The sequence below is a fragment of the Macaca nemestrina genome, chromosome 13 (assembly GCF_043159975.1).
Source record: "Macaca nemestrina isolate mMacNem1 chromosome 13, mMacNem.hap1, whole genome shotgun sequence".
NCBI lineage: Eukaryota > Metazoa > Chordata > Mammalia > Primates > Cercopithecidae > Macaca > Macaca nemestrina.
Window position 1 is genome coordinate 24,840,780 of NC_092137.1, and position 17,611 is coordinate 24,858,390.

General features: G+C 51.3%; 1 protein-coding gene across 6 annotated transcripts in view; it reads right to left on the bottom strand.

The window, feature by feature from the left end:
• LOC105479810 (adenylate cyclase 3) overlaps positions 1 to 17,611 on the bottom strand; it is a 101,074-nt gene that overhangs the window by 51,964 nt on the left and 31,499 nt on the right. The window contains exon 1 of one of the 6 annotated variants that reach the window (XM_071076298.1): positions 13,506 to 13,596. The exons of the other annotated variants lie outside the window; for them this stretch is intronic. The gene's annotated coding sequence lies outside the window, so the exon portion shown is untranslated. Of the gene's footprint in view, positions 1 to 13,505; positions 13,597 to 17,611 lie in introns of those variants that run through there. 6 annotated transcript variants of the gene reach the window in all.

The following is a 17,611-nucleotide window of genomic DNA, read 5'->3' on the forward strand; positions in this document are numbered from 1 at the left end:
CCTGAGGATCAACCACCACCACACCCGGCAGAATGTTCCTGCAGCCTCTGTGGCACTCAACAAGGGCCCGCTGCATCATGAATCAGGAGGTCAGGCGAGTCTCAGTGCTGGTCAGCAAGTCACCAGGTGTAGATCCCCAAGCTCTGCTGGCGTCTGGTTCCAGCCCGTAATGACCTGTTGACCTCTTGGGTCTTAGCAGCCCCAGTCGCCTACCCCATTTGTGGGGCAAGTCTGCTGGGGCAGGACAACCCGCCCCTGTCTGAGTGGTCAGTACCACATGGCCTCAGGCCACTCAGTCAACACCTGATTGGCCAAAAAGCTGCCAACATGAGTTGAAGGAGTCAAAGCAAAACCCACAAACTGTGCTGAGCTCCAGACCGCCTCCACCAGCCCAGAGACCGCTCTCCTGCAGGGGCTGTATGGCCTTGGAAGTCTGCCTGCCCCCAAGCTCACGATTCCAGAAGCCAGGAGAGCTGGGTGACAAGGTCAGGCTTCCTCACCAGGCCATACATCAGTGTCCAGGGCTGAGGGTCTCCTGGGCTCTCAGCGCTCTGGGTCCTGGAGGCCAAAGGGTAAGCCGCACAGGGAGATGGAGGCCAACTGGGAAGCGGGTATCTGGGCTCCAGACTGCCAGGGTCAGTGACCCCGCACCAAGCACCCGGGCCCCGCACTGCCAGGGTAGGCAGGCGACCCTGCACCAAGGGCCCCACACAAGGCAGGCTGCCCTGGGGCCACAACCATTTGAGTGTCACACTGGGCCGAGGAAAGAACTCTGCACTCCGGGGTCTTCCTGCTTCCAATGGACGTGCCCCACCTGGCCATCTCACAGGGACAGATGGGACAGGCTCTATCGAGTGAGCAGTGTTGAGCTTATGCAAGGAGTTAGTCATTATCCCCCCAGTTGTCCACCTAAGGCCTGCTGTGCAGACCACCAGAACAACTATCTCAGAAAAACTCCACGCCAATTACCAAAGATTATGACCCAAGGCTGGAAGCAGCATCAGACTTGGCTCATGCCTGGTGACCCTCTATGTAGGACAATATTTCTTTCACTGATCTGCAAGTTTTAAAAAATAAAATCCACTTTTTCACTCCACTTGTAGGTACATACAATAGGGGACATAAATTCGGGGGGAACCCTGGACTCTGACCCTGCCCCTCACCAGCTGGGCAACTTTCCAGGTCCAGTCGCTACTCGGAGCTCCAGTTTCATCGGTGAGCTGCGAATCAGCTCCCCTCAAAGCTCCCTCCAGCCCTGACACTGTCTGGTCTTTGTCCGCCTCACTTCCGAGGGGAAAAGCAAGGCCAGAAGACCTGACCCACAGAGGCCCAGCCAGGAAGGAGGCTGGAGGCAAGAAGAGGCGGCCAGCTCCCAGATTGGCCAGAGAGTCAGGCTGGCTCCAGTCCCTGAGCCTCCCCCGAGTCACAGAGGCCTCCCCTTGCCAACCCGCACTCACAGTTCCCTTCTGGCTCCAGTAAGGCTGGCTACAGGGACATGGGTTTGCAGGTCCCATCCCTGCCAGGGAACTCCCTCCTTGCCTCCCAGGGAGCTCATTGTTACTAGAAAATTCCATGAGTGCCAGGTCTTGGGTTTCCTAGAGCACCCCAATTCTCTCAACTTACTTCAACTGAGGAGGAGGACCCCCTGGGGCGCTGCCCCCCTGTTCTATCCCCATGGTCCCTCTCTCCCACAAAGTCATGGCTACAAGGCCTGCAAGGAGCTTGGCAACCCCCAACACCCCCCCGCCGGCCCCCCATGGGTGTAGCTGGTGGGAGGCTCAGCCACTGCCCTACAGGCCAACTCACAGCCTCCAGGGCCAGGCCACAAATCCCATCGGGTGATGCTGCCAAGCCCAGAAAACCTCAAGCCGGAAGTAGGAGCCGACTTTGAGAGAGAAGATTCCAGAGTGAGCCGGAGGTGCTGTGCTGGTAGTGGCAGAGGCTCCCAACACGGTCACCTGGGAAGATGGCAGCACCCCGGGGGGCTCTCACATAGTGGGCGGGAGGCGAGGGCGGCACAGTCACCTGGGAAGACGGCAGCACCCTGGGGCGCTCACGCAATGGGCAGGAGGCGAGGGTGGCAGCAGTGCTCCCAGGCAACACTGACATGCAGCCTGGGCAGGGAGTCCCCCTCCTGGCCTCAGTTTCCTCACCTCAGCATCACAACATTAAGTCCTAGACACAGGCACGCACTTTGTCAGCCTCATCTCCTCTAACTTTACAGCCAGTGCTGAGGCAGATGATGTCACTCTGGTTTTTTTTTTTTGAGACGGAGTCTCGCTCTGTCGCCCAGGCTGGAGTGCAGTGGCGCGATCTCGGCTCACTGCAAGCTCCGCCTCCAGGGTTCACGCCATTCTCCTGCCTCAGCCTCCCGAGTAGCTGGGACTACAGGCGCCCACAACCGCGCCCGGCTAATTTTTTGTATTTTTAGTAGAGACGGGGTTTCACCGTGGTCTCGATCTCCTGACCTTGTGATCCGCCCGCCTCGGCCTCCCAAAGTGCTGGGATTACAGGCGTGAGCCACCGCGCCCGGCCGTCACTCTGGTTTTACAGAGGGAATTGAGACTAAACAAGGTGTTAAAACTAGAGGGTGAGATCTCCCGCATTCAAATCTCATTATTCCGTGGTTCAAAACCCCTCTCTAAAGCACTCCTCAACTTATTTACATATTTCACAACCCCATCTTTTCCCAGAAAGGAGTGGACTTTTTTTGGGGGGGGGGCCGGGGGGCATGCGGTGCAGATAGAGACAGGGTCTTACTGTTGCCCAGGCTGCACTGCAGTGGCACAATCAGGGCTCACCACAGCCTCAAGCTCCTGAGCTCAAGCGAGCCTCCCACCTCAGCCTCTTGAGTAGCTGAGATTACAGTCACACGCCACTAGTCCCAGCTAATTTTATTCTTTGTAGAGATGGGGTCTTGCTATATTGCCCAGGCTGGTCTTGAACTCCTGGGCTCAGGTGATCCTCCTGCCTCAGTTGCCCAAAACAATGGGACTACAGGTGTGAGCCACCACACCAGGCCTAGAGATTTTTTTAAACTGAAATGTAGATGGTCATGAAGATACCAGCCCTATAGCACTTAGGTGTGAGCTGCACGCATTTTAAATCTGAAACAACACGTGCAGCGTTTCCATGGCTTCCACACACAGTGGTGGCCACGATCTCTAAGCTATCAAGATTCAGAAATTTCCTGCTTCATATTTATAAATGTGTATCTCACTTAGCAAAATGAATGTGCCCCTCAAAATATGTCTGTAAAAAGTAAGTTTCACTCCTTCAGCTGTGGGTGGGGCCCTGGAAAGGACGGTGGCGTGACACTGTCCCTGTCCCCAGGGCCAGGCAGGTGTGGCTGCAGGAAGGACTTGATGCTGGGTAAGCAGGGCAGCTGCCACTCCTCTAAAACACATCCCTCAGGATCGCCTCTCATTACAGGTGAAGAACTGAAGACCCAGGAAAAAATTCTGCCTCTGGGGAAAACTTGAACCCTAGGGAGAATCTGAAATAGGTCTTTCACGTCACCATGACACACGGGTTTCTCTGCACCAGGCCCTGAGCTCTGCTGATCTGGGATTAATTTTCCGGTGCTCCCACTCCAAGGTAAGAGTGAGAAGAGACCTTCCTTTTTAGAACTCTTCTCACTCCAGGGTAGCCTTCCCCATACCCACCACTTTGCAAACCCCTCACTCCATTCCACCCCATCTGGCCCGCTTGGCAGGCTCCTGTCCACCTGGGAGCCCTGCAGAGACCTCCCATCTGCTCTGTCACCTGTACTGCTGCACCCAAGGCAGCCCCCTCTCCTCCCCCATGTCCCCCACACATGGCCCTGCCACCGTGTGCGGGAAGACAAGCACTGTCCTCACGTCTGTGTCCTCAGCCCATCCTGGCCCCATCCAGCCCTAGGCACCCAGGAAGCCTCACGTTGTTGGGCGGCACAGATGTGGGTTACGACTCTACACTCACAGACTCACCGCCCACTCCTCCCCGCTTCAGCCTCTGGTCAGCAGGCGAGTGGAGCAGAAGCCATCAGTAAACACGACCTTCCGGCCCCAGGTCCTTCCTGGGACCCAGCTTTGCTGCTTCTAGCCTTCCAGTGAACATCCCAACCTACCCCAATCCACTCCAGCCAGAGGAACCAGGCTCGATCACTCCCCTGAGGACAGCAGACAGGGTGCATTTTGGGAGTGATCTGGAACATCAGACAGAGCGGACCAAGAGGCAGGAAGAGAGGTGTGAACAGTTGGGGAGATCACATCCAATCGGGGTGATGCTGAGGACGGCTTCACGAAGACGTGCGCATTAAAGAAAGATGGGGGGGGTCTCTCTGAAACACAAAGACCAGCTCAGACACCACACTGGGTGAGTGGCACACAGAAGACGCCTCCCTCTCTGGAATCATGAAGAACAACTCATTCCCAGGGCTCCTGCTCAGGGTTCTGCACACACAGGCACCATCTGACCACCAGACAGAGGGAAGAGGCTCCTTGGCCTGGGGCGAGAGAGCTGCGCTCAAACCCTTGCTCCTGGGCCCAGGGGCAACAGCTGTACCCGGCAGCTGGCTGCACTGCCCAGCCCTGGGTCCTGGGACGACTCGCCAAACCCTTGAGGTTGAGAAGCCTGCTCTGGACACGACCAAAGTCGCCTCTTCTTGCCCCGTGACCCCTTTAGACTGCACAGCACCATCAGGCTCTGTGGTGACAGGTGCGCAGCCACGGGGGTCTCTATTTGTAGATCTTTTTACAAGTTTCCTTAATCCTAAAGTTTTCCTGGAAATAACTACTTACTTCAAAAGAATTGTTCCGCTTTTTAAAAATATACAACATTTTTAAAATAATAAAATGCATCTCCCAAATGGACAAACACTCAGACTAAAGCATCATCTAACCCATGACAGCCTGACAAAGTGTTTCTAATATCCTGGCTCAGAATGCAACCATGAGAACATTCCTTTATAAAATCCTCCCTCCGGGAAGTTTACGCATTGCGAGATCCGGCACGTTTGCTAACAACCCGTAGGGAAATAGCGCTGCTCTAAGCGGGACTGTCGAGTGGATGTCACCCCACTGCAGGCGGTTTGGTGGCTCTCTTGCCCAAACCAATCTCTTCCTATAAGCTCATTCTAGCCTGAAGATTCCAGAATACTCTGGAACTGTGGAGAAGAAGCTGAGTGAGAGAAAGCTGCTCAGGGTGCAGTGCCCGTGTTGCCCACAGAGCCCTATGACGTTCTGCGGCTGGAGGCCAGCCACATGGGAGCCTCGTCATTAAAACTTACTCAGATGCTTTGGGAAAAAGTCTCCTAGCAACCATGGGGGAGGAAGAAGGAGGGGAGGTGGTCCTCCAAAGGCAACCAGCCTTCTCCCACCCAAGGAGGCCCAGCCAGAGCCTGTGAGGCTGCCACAGCACAGATGGGTCCCACCTCGGGGGCCGCTCTTGCTGTAGACCCCTGTAGAGGCTGCTACAGTGGCTCCTTAAGTCCCTATGAAATGTCCCCACCCCTCAGAGGCCTTCCCGGCCCACCCCTACTCACTCTCAAGTCCTGCTTTGAGGCCCAGCACTGAATGTTCTGCACTTGCCCTTCTCTGTCCTTACTCCTTCGCCTCGTCGACTGGAAAGCAAGCTCCAGGCAGCTGGGACATGGGTTGTTTCCCTGCTGGCTCCCCAGCGCCCAGGCCTGTGGCCCACAGGAAGTCGCAGGTGACAACTGGTAGATGGAGGGGCGGGAAGAGGTCAGGCCTCGCGGTCACATAGACCTGCACACGGCCGCCCGCAGGCTGTGTGCCCTGGAGCAAGTCGCCTCGCCTCTCTGACTTGGCTCCTCGCCCTTGCAGTAATCCCGCTGGCTGTTCCGGTGAGACCAAAAGACTGCACACACCTCACACAGGGCTTGGCACAAAATACACTTCCATGACTTTTTCTTTACTTCCTCAGAAGGCAAATTAGTGCCTAATAATAATACTTTGAGGACGTTTTACAAGAGCCTTCATGTTCATCATCCTATTTGTTTCTCACGACAAAAGGACAGAGTTTTCTTATTCTCATTTTGCAAAAGAGACTTAAAGCCAGAGAAATAAGCTTCTACGCCCCCAGTCTCCCAGCAGCACTGAGACCAAAACCCAGACCTCCTTCCCCCCAGGAGCCAGGGCTCCCCTCCCTCATTACTATCTCCTTAGCTGAACTGTGATGGGTGTCTGCCAAGGCGGGGCTACAGCCGGGGCACAGGGGGCTCCCCAAGAGCTAAGGATCCAGTCAGGACCTGGAACATCTGGGCAGGTGGGAAGGAGGAGGCATAAGGTCTGCAGACAGTGGGTGACTCTCCCATGCTGCCTTGGGCAAATTCTAAGCATGGCTGCACCAAGAGAGATTCTGGGCTCTCCAAGAAATACAACCTTAATCAACACAATACAAGGCTCAAGCCTGAGGCGCTGCTGCCATGCTCTTCCAAGCTGTGTATCTGCCAAGTTTCTACCATGTGCCTCAAAACAAAGGGGCCTCCAGAAGCTTTCTGCTTATAACTTGTGCGTGCCTTTGGTTAAGAGATGCTCAATGTCTACCCTCTTCCAAAACAAAGAGGGCTTCCAGAATAGGCATCTAGCCAACCTAAAGTGTCATGCAAGTTCCCTCATGATCTGCCAGACACCCAGAACAGCTTCTCAGGTTGCGCACAGCCAGGGCCACCACTACACAGACCTATCATGATGGCTTCCCTGGAGACACGGAACATGGCGGCCTTGGCCCCAGGTGCTAAGGTCTTGACTCTGGTTGCTCCTCAACGGGCTCCCCTCCCTCCAATCACAATGGGCCTCTCTCCAGTCCTCCCTACAAGATGTGCTATTTCAGGGATCCAAGGCTCCAAACAAAACAGCCTGCCCCTGCTGCCTGTGGAGGTCCACATGTTATGACGAGTCTGTGACCTTACCCTTATCAAGCACTTAGCAGAAATAATAATTCAAATGTAAGAGTATCAGAGCTCAGAAGAGAATAAAAATGCTAGAAAGTGACTAGGTAGCTGCTTTAGATGAGGTCTGAGGAAGACAACTGGCCCTAGTTCTTCAGTTCCCTGCAGAAGCATCATAGAGCCACATCCTTGCAGAGTATAAGTCTCCTTCTGGCTGGGCACGGTGGCTCACGCCTGTAATCCCAGCACTTTGGAAGGCCAAGGCAGGTGGATCACCCGAGGTCAGGAGTTCGAGACCAGCCTGGCCAACATGGTGAAACCCATCTCTACTAAAAGTACAAAAATTAGCTGGGTGTGGTGGTGCATGCCTGTAATCCCAGGTACTCGGGAGGTTGAGGCAGGAGAATCGCTTGAACCCAGGAGGTGGAGGTTGCAGTGAGCCAAGAGAGCACCAGGAGGTTGCAGTGAGCCAAGATAGCGTCACTGCACTGCAGCCTGGGTGACAGAGCGAGACTCCGTCTCAAGAAAAAAAAAGAAAAAGAAAAAAAAAGAAAAGTCTCCTTCCCTCCTGCTGGCTTTGACCATGTGATTTGCTTTGACCAAAAGGACGTCAGCATCTATAACAGCAGCAGATTCCGAAATGCACGTGAGGGCTAGCGTTTCCTCTTGTGCTTCCGCTATCACCAGAACACCACACACCAAGAACCTCACTGGTACAACAGAACAAGAAACTGATACAGCAGAACTGATCCCAAGCTGCAGCTTAGAGCCAAAGCCATGTGAGCCCAGGCCAGATCAGCCCCACCCCAGCCGACCCACAGATGTGCGAGTGAGGAATGGCATGAGCCACCGAGTTCTGGGCTGTTATGCAGCATTAGGTGAAAAGAGCTAACACCGACGTTAGGACAGGTCTCCCAGAAGTAGTGTCATTTCAACTGAGAAGTGAATGCCAAGCAAGACCCAGCCACGGGAAAGGCTGGACGGAAAGGCATTCTGGGTGGAGAAGACACTAGCAGTGCAAGGAAGACCCCTACAGCACGAGGCACAGCCTTCCCTCAGTGCAGCTCCCGATGCATCTGTGTGTATCTCCCAAGAGGATACAGTAAGTACCTGAGGTCAGGTGCGTCACTTACATTGTAGCCCCAGGGCCTTGCACAGCTATTGGGACACAGCAAATGTGAGCTGTGTGAACAGCTACAGTGGTAAAAAGAAGCTGAAACAACAGTTCATTCTCCACTGAAGTGTTCCCCCTTGATAAGGAAGCCAAAATGAAGATAAATATAGAGAAGTGGTTCTCAACCACAGGTGATCCGCCCACCACCAAGGCCATTCCGCAGTGTGTCTGGAGACATTTTTGACGGTCACGATTAGGAGGGCGGGTGTTACTGGCCTCTAGTGGGTGGAGGCCAGGGATGCTGCTGAACATCCTACACTGCACAGGGCAGCCCCTACCACAAAACACTATCCAGCCCCAAATGTCAATGGAGCCAACGCTGAGAAACCCTGGCCTGGAACAACGCCTTCTTCCTTTTTGATTCCCAAGTGTTCATAATTAACTTTTTCTTAACCTTTTCTACTGGAGAACAATGAACTCTGAAGCAATGGTGTGAACAAGTAGATTTATTTTTATGTCAATTGTAGAGTTTGTGGGCTAAGAGGAGAATGCTCCTGATACTTACTGAATGTAAAGACACAGCAGCCTGATCAGTGCACCTACCCAGAAGGCCCACGTTTCAGGGGTGTAGATGGTCAAAGCCAGAGAAGGCCACCTGGCCAACCTCCCCATTTGCATGCAGGAATGGACAGCTCAGAGGTAGCCATCTTATCCTAACCCAGGGATTACTCACTTGGACTGGGCTTTGGAGGAGCTGGCGAGCCCCTAACAGTAGGGGAGAAATCACACTTTGCCTGTCTCTGGGAAGCAAGTCCATTGCTCTTGTCAGATTCTCCTCAGGAGCTGTTACCGCAGATGACTGAGAACCACAAAACTCCTCAAAAGCTCCCACTCCTCTTGCTGCTTTACTAGACACACTAACATCTGCTCACAGCATTTCCTGTCTTCTCTTCTTGATGTGACCTCATTATTTAGTCACCTTGGTCTCTTTCTCCAGGCCAAATAATCCCAATTCTATTTAAAGAAGCCCATTTTAACGCCAAATCATGTTTGGTCTCAGGTCTTTTTAGAAAGAGGTCAGTTCAACCCTATTGAGTACTCTGGTGAGTGGCAGGCCCCATACTGGGCCCTGAAGATTATAAAATTACCTCAAGGAGCTGACTCTACTGGCAGGAAAGCAGCTAGCAGTGGCCTGGTGCAGCGGCTCACGCCTGTAATCCCAGCACTTTGGGAGGCCGAGGCGGGTGGATCACTTGAGGTCAGGAGTTTGAGACCAGCCTGGGCAACTTGGTGAAACCCCAGCTCTACTAATACAAAAATTAGCCGGGTATACAGTGGCACACGCCTGTAGTCCCAGTTATTCGGGAGGCTGAGGCACAACTGCTTGAGCCTGGGAGGCAGAGGTTGCAGTGAGCCAAGATCACACCACTGTACTCCATTTAGCCTGGGTGATGGAGTGAGACTGTCTCAAAAAAAAAAAAAAAAAAAAAAAAAAAGGGCCAGGCGCAGTGGCTCAAGCCTGTAACTTTGGGAGGCAGAGGCGGGCAGACCACGAGGTCAGGAATTCAAGACCAGCCTGGCCAACATAGTGAAACCCCATCTCTACTAAAAATAAAAAATTAGCTGGGCATGGTGGCAGGCACCTGTAGTCCCACCTACTCAGGAGGCTGAGGCAGGAGAATGGCGGGAACCCGGGAGGCGGAGCTTGCAGTGAGCCGAGATCGCGCCACTGCACTCCAGCCTGGGCAACAGCGTGAGACTCCATCTCAAAAAAAAAAAAAAAACAAACAAAAAAAAAAACTAGCAGTGAACAGAGGATGAGCAGCTTGATTCTGGGGGAGAGGGGAGAAGTCAGCAAAGGCCCCCACGAGGGAGGAAAGCTTGGGCTGGCCACACTCAGTTGCAGTTTTCACACGTTCTGAAAACACAGAGCTTTCACATATATTTGAACATATAGATTCTGGATGATAAAGAAAATTCAAACCGATTTCTAACTGACGGCCAATACTAAGTGAGGCAGGAATGAAAGGGCTCCGTGCTTTTGCTCAAGCTTCCTTACCTATAAGCAGTATTGGGTACATTTATTACACAGATTCTGACTCTCTGGAACTAACTTCAGGTGAACTGGAAAACAGATGTACCAGCTCGGAGGAAGACAAATGTATAATCTAGAGACAGAGGATATTTAGGAATCCAGATAGATTATCACATAAACTTAAAATGTAGAAACTTGACGGGAACAGATCACTGATGACACAAAAACACCAAGCCCTTATTCTCTTGTGTTTGTGCCCATGGAACAGAGCAAACTCTTTGGATTCTAAAACTCCCTACCTTTCAATTCAGAAAATGACAGTTTGAGAGTAAAACTTTTTGCACACCCTCTGCAGCAAACACCACATCATCTGCTCTCCTGAATCACAGCTTTCTCCTTGGGGATTTGATACATTTTTTTTTCTCCTCTTTAGCCCTTCTAGGGGTTTCTCAGCAATTCCCTCTTCCCTACAGCCTCTCACTGCCTTCCCAGGGACATTCAGCACTTTTTTTTTTTTTTTTCCAGTCACTGATTCTGATGCAACTCTTCCGCACTGTTTCCGAGTTGCTATTTTTCTAGTTCAGTGTTTCTGGGCCAGGTGCACCAGCATCCCAAAGAGAACTGGTTAAAATGGGAGATTCCAGGGTCCTAGCCCACAGAATCGCCGGCATCTGCATCTGTGCCCTCCTCCAGGTGATTCTCTTCTATGGAATCACTGTTCAAGGTGGAGTAGTAGATGTGAAAATAAGACAAAGAGCTTCCAGCCTTCCCGGGTCTTTAAACCAAACTCTCACGGTGCTGCCTTAGGCCATCTTCCTACGCCTAGCCCCTATTTTTCTTCTATGCATTTATTGTCATTTTCATTTTCTAATCTTTTTTTTTTTTTTTGAGACGGAGTCACCCAGGCTGAAGTGCAGTGGTGTAATCTCAGCTCACTGCAACCTCCGCCTCCCAGGTTCAACTGATTCTTCTGCCTCAGCCTCCCAAGTATCTGGGATTTACAGGTGCCCCCCCACCACGCCTGGCTAATTTTTGTATTTTTAGTAGAGACAGGGTTTTGCCATGTTGGCCAGTCTGGTCTTGAACTCCCGACCTCAAGTGATCTGCCCGCCTCGGCCTCCCAAAGTGCTGGGATTACAGGTGTGAGCCACCGCGCCCGGCCCTCATTTTCTAACAGTCTTCTGTTCCCTGGTTCATTCTCACCCTGAGTTAGGTACCTTCTTACCATCCTTTTCCCTTCTGGCCAGGATGTCTCTCACACGTTCAAAGCTCCATCCACGGCGGTGCTTTCCACCTGTTGATGCTGCTTCATGTCTCCTGCGTTTAGTTCAGTTCCCTGGTTTTCAATTCAGATTTAAAGTCCTTTCCAAGTTTCCTTCTTGTCCTGAGAGACTCTGGTCTGGAAGGACTATGGCAGGTCATGGACCAGGCCTCTCAATGCACTCTCTTAATCACATGACAGACTTCCAAATTCCAAAATTCAAGTTCAAGGTCCTGGTGAACTATCACTTCTCCTAAACTCCAGTTGCTCAGCCTCCACTGTCTTGATGAGCACCACCCGCAGGTGCTCCCTTCACCCTCGCTCAGCAGATCCCAACTTCAGCTGTGCCTTAGAATCACCTGGGGAGTTACACCAGGCGGTATCCACAAAAGTGGAACCAGAGGCCCAGACACTGGGATTGCTGAAAAGCTTCCAGGAGACCTTACGGTGTGACCAGGAGTGGAAAACGCTAAAGTCAGTGCGAACACCCAAGCTTGTCACGGTCTCGCCTAACCAGCCCTGATCCACAGGTCCCACTTCTGCCAACACTGTGCCCCAGCTAGGAACACAGCACCCAACATGGTGCAGGTCCTCAGTAACATTGGCTGGATGCCTGAACCAGCACCAGTCTGTCTGTCTCACTGAGCTCCTTTCTGTGCCTCCAGCAGGTCCTTCATCCCAGCTGGTCTTTCCAGGTAAAAGCCTCTGGGTCTCCTTTTTCCTCACTCTTGCTGCCACCACCTGCCTCACACCTTCACCTCCCACAGGGATGGGGACGGACTCATCTCTCTGGTCCTGCCAATCCACCCCGGAACACATTAGTCTTCCAAAATATTATTTTTGCAAGTACCACCTTCTGCTCAAAACACCTCAATAGCTGCCAATTGTCCAAGAGTTCAAAATCTTCATTCTGGGTCCTATATACTCTGGGCTTTATCATGAACTTGATTCTAAACCCCACCCCCCACCCCAGCCCCGCCCCACAGCTGCCTGAGGTAAACCAACTGCTTTAGCCAAACTGACGTCCTCGGCATGTCACCAACTGGCCTCCTGACCTCAGCACATGCTGCAGCCCATATTTTGAGAGCTCTTAAACTTCCCCATGAAAGTGCCTGGGGAGGAAGCTTCTCATTTTACTTGCTAATATATGTGGATCCTGCATTCTAGTCAATAAAATCCATGTTTGTATTAGTATTTTTAAGTGTTTAAAAATATTTGCCGAACAGATGTGTCCATCTGTTTCAGTGTAAGCGCCACTAGGGTAGACACAACATCTGTCCCAGTCCCTACTGTGTTCCCAGCACTCAGTAGCACCCGGCAGGCCGACCGCTGGGTGAAGGAATGAATACATGGAGGACAGAGGAGGAAACAAAATGCCAACTCCACGGTCATCCTGTGGCTTCTCATGTGCCAAGCAAACACAGCCCTGCCGCCCCCAGTGTGGGACGCACACACTTAGAACACCCCTCCCCACCTGGCCACCTTCAGCCTCCCCCTCAAAATCTAGCTGCTCCATCGAGCCCACCTGAGCCTCCTTTCGCTACATTGTGTTTAGCAAACACGCCTCACCTCCACCTGGACCTTGCAAAGGGCCAGGTGGGGAGATAAACCTCCCGAAGATCTTCCCACAAGACCTGGGTACAGAACCCAGTCACCTCACTCTGTCCTCCTGCTCCGCCTTGACACAGAAATCCCGAAGCTCAGGGTCATGACCACCAGGAGTGAAGGGAGAAGACCCCTGCCCCGAGATGGGTGTGAGCCATGCTGCCAGGCCAGTCCTCGCCGCTCATCATCCAGCTCCCAGCAGCACAAAGGCTCTACTCTTAGAAACCGGAGCTGGTTCTGGGCGATGCCCCCGGACTCACTGCTCTCACTCACTTGGATAAGCCTGCCCTGGGGAAGGGAAGGGGGAAGCCAGCTGGCAAGGAGGCTGCCAAGTGCCCTGAGTGGGTGAGGTAAGCTGCTGCACAGGGCAAGCCGGTCCCTGGGGCTCTGCTAGACGGACGCTGGGCCTGGCTGGCACAAAGGGGCACACATCACCAACCCGACAGTCCCCCACAAGTGACACCCCATGGCTCCCTCTTGGTCTTAACTTCTCCCGAGCAGCCCCAGCTTTCTTCCTGTATTAGTCTGTTTTCATGCTGCTATAAAGAACTGCCTGTGACTGGGTAACTTATAAAGAAAAGAGGTTTAACTGACTTACAGTTCAGCATGGCTGGGAAGGCCTCAGGAAATTTACAATCATGGCGAAAGGGTCACAAAACACCTCCTTCACAAGGCAGCAGGACGACGTGCCAAGCAAAGTGGGAACAGCCCCGTATAAAACCATCGGCTCTCGTAAGAACTCACTATCACGAGAACAGCATGGGGGAAACTGCTCCACGATTCAACTACCTCCACCTGGTCTCTCCCTTGACACGTAGGGATGATGAGGATTACAATTCAAGATGAGATTTGGGTGGGCGCATAAAGCCTAACTGTATCACTTACTCTCTCTAGCCCTCCACCTGCGAGCTCCACGGCTCCTTTCCCTCAGAGACCAGGCCAGCCACTGCACCTGCGGGGATTTTCACAGCCTGGGAACACTCGGGGCTGCCAAGAGGTTGAAAACCAGGCCCAGACTCCCGAGGGGTTCACCGGCATCATGCAGCGATGGCCATGATGGCTCCTAAGGGTGCTCGGTTCCCCCCGCATCTGGCTCTGTGGGACCCCATGACCACGTGTCCCAGCCCCCTCCCCCGCTCCACACACACACACCTCCTCTCAGTGAGGCCAACACTCGGGGCAGGAAAGCACGGCGGTGAGGAATGCAGCTCCAAACTCAGGCTGGAGTGGAATTTCCATCTCCATCGTGGGCCTGGGCCTTGGAAGTTGCCATACTTTAAGCTCACTCCCTCCCCTGCGAAATGCAAATAAGCACAGACCCATCTCAGGGTGGGTTGGAGAATCCTCTACCACGTGCATAAAGAGCCCAGCATCAGAGTCTGCCAGATACACGAAATGTCTAAGTGTTACCTGTTATTATTAGGCATATTATAAGTTCCCAAGGTTACTCCTGAACTGTATTCCCAATTCTCCAGCTTTCCGAGTCTGCTTGAGTAAGTCAAGGTCATTTTCATCACCTGGGAAGGCAATGTGTGTCAATGGTTCCCAAATTTGGCTGTGCTGACATTCTAAGGCTCCATCCTCAAACACTGCCTTGTACACAGTAGGTCCTCTGTATCCACAGATTCAACAAAACTCAAATTTGATCACAAACATTCAAGCACATTCAGAATATCAAGAACATTCAAACCACAACAGCTCTCAAGTGCGTTCCCGTCCCCTGGTCCTCCCCCATTGCCTGTCCAGCCTGTGAGGTGGAATGCTGACTGTGTCACTGTACACTGGCTGGGTTTCGAGCCCTGCAGTGTAGCTCCACATCCTGGCCCCAGGACCCTGCCACCCAGCTGGACGGCTCAGCTCCCGTCCCATCCCTTTCCACGTCTCATACCGGGAAGACCCTCAGGGCAGTGCCAGCAGCTGCTAGAGCCACCTGCCCGTGCTGAACTGACCGACTACCTCCCAGCCCATAGTGGCTGCCTGTGTCTGGGGACACCAATTAACCTTCACGCCATTAGTCAACAAGTCCTCCTCCAGCCCCTACGACAGGAGGGAGTACAATGCCGTGGAATGAGCACTGGCTTTGGAGCCAAAGTGTCTCCTGTTCTATCACTCCTTGGAAAGTCCCTTAAACCCTCCCTATGCAACCTTCTCACGTGGAAAATTGCCTTACATGGCAATTAGTATTTCCTGGCTCATATGCATATATGTATTTTTTTTTTAACCAAAACGGTGGAAAAGGCCTGATGTGGTGGCTCACGCCTGTAATCCCAGCACTTTGGGAGGTCAAGGGGGGTAGATCACCTGAGGTCAAGAGTTCAAGACCAGCCTGACCGATATGATGAGACCCCCGACTCTATTGAAAATACAAAAATTAGCCGGGTGTGGTGGCATGTATCTATAGTCCCAGCTACTCGGGAGGCTGAGACAGGAGAATTGCTTGAACCCTGGAGGCAGAGGTTGCAGTGAACTGAGGTCACACCACTGCACTCCAGCATGGGCGACACAGCGAGACTCCATCTCAAAAACAGAAACAGTGGAAAGGCTGCAGAAAACTCAACTATTTTTATTTCATTTATTGATACATGCACTTTCTAGTAACACCATCTTCAGCTTATAATGAGTGAGGAAGGACTGAAAGCTATTAAGGTGTGTCCTACATCCCCTTTTATTTCTGTGTCATTAATTTCAGCATTAAATGGTTGGCCAATACAGGGAAGCAGCATGGGATGTTCACGTTTCTGAGAATGTCACTGCCTTCTTTCTGTATTCGAAGCAAGTTCTAGTTTGAACAGAAAGCACAAAATCTCAGAGCCGCCAGCACCTCCACTTACTCAGCTGTGGACGCAACATGTTATTTTGTCTTGTTTGCATCTTGCTGAACTCCCAGACATTGTGAATTCACCAGAACTCCATGTTGCTGGGGCATTGCACACACATATGCAAATGGGACAACAACAAATGGCAGGCACTCATATCGTATGTATTTCTTCAGCACATATGCATGTTCCATTGTCTCAGCAGGCTTCAGTTGCAAAACATAAGTTCAAAAATAAAATTGTTGGCCAGGCACGGTGGCTCACACCTGTAATCCCAGCACTTTGGGAGGCTGAGGTGAATGGGCCACTTGAGGTCAGGAGTTTGAGACCAGCCTGGCCAACGTGGTAAAACTCCATCTCTACTAAAAATACAAAATTAGCCAGGCATGATGGTGCACGCCTGTAATCCCAGCTACTTGGGAGGCTAAGGCAGGAGAATTGCTTGAACCCGGGAGGCGAAGGTTGCAGTGAGCCGAGGTCGCGCCATTGCACTCTAGCCTGGGCAGCAAGAGCGAAACTCCATCTCAAAAATAAATAAACAAACAAACAAATAAATAAATAAAATTGTTAAGAATTTCCAGACTGCACAAGTCATGTGCTCATAAAGCCAACCTTGGTTAAAAAGGGAACGTTCAGACTTTCTCTATTAAATACGATGTAGGTTTTGCAAAGATGCCTTTTCTCAGGCTGAAGAAATTATCTTCTTTTCCTAGTTTGCTAAGAGGTATTATCTGAACGGAGGTTGAATTTTGTCAAATGCTTTTTTCTGCATTTGACAAAATTGAGATGATCTTATGGGTTTTCCTTTTCAGTAGGACAATGTTAAATTGCAACAATTTTAAGGTGTTAAAACCACCCTGCCTTCCTGTGCAAATCCCTACTTGGTCATTACATATTATTCTTTTTATATATTTCCAGGTTTTCTTTGCTAATATTCTGTTAAAGATTTTTGCTTACAAGTGCATGACGGATATTCATCTGCAGTTTTTGTTTTGTAGTGTCTTTGTCTGGTTTTGATATCAGGGCAATATTGAATTCATAAAATAAGTTGGGAAACATTCCCTCCTCTTCTACTTTCTGATAAAGTTTATGTCGAATTGGTATTATTTCATTTTTAAATGTCTGATGAAATTCAGCACTGAAGCCATCTGAGGCTGGGGTTTCCTTTGTGGAAGGTTTTAAACCAAAATTCAGTTTCTACGATGGATATGGGGCTATTCAACATTGATAGTTTCTGCCTCTCAAGTAATTTGTCCAATTTATCTAAGTCGTTCAATGTATTGGCACACAGTTGTTTATGACATCATCTTATGACTCTCTGAGTGTCTGTAGGATCTGTATTCATGCTCACCTGCATCCCGGTACTGGTCATTTGTGTCCTCCCTCATTTTCCCAATCATCTAGCTGGAGGATTATCTATTTTACTGACCTTTTCAAATAACCAGCTTTGGAGTCACTGATTTGCAACGTTTGCCCACTAATTTTTTTTTTTTCTGCTTCTTTCTCTGGATTTAGTTTTTCTACTTAAATCTAAAGGTTTAAGCTTCTAAGGTAGAAGCTTCAATCACAGACTTTAGACCTTTCTTCTTCTCTCTCTCTTTTTTGGTTTTTTTTTTTTTAGATGGAGTCTGCTCTGTCCTCCAGGCTGGAGTGCAGTGGCGCGATCTCGGCTCACTGCAACCTCCACCTCCCAGGTTCAAGCAATTCTCATGCCTCAGCCTCCCAAGTAGGTGGGATTACAGGTGTGCCACCACACCCAGCAATTTTTTCATATTTTAGTAGAGACGGGGTTTCGCCATGTTGGCCAGACTGGTCTCGAACTCCTGACCTCAAGGATCCACCTGCCTCAGCCTCCCAAAGTGCTGTGATTACAGGCATGAGTCACCAT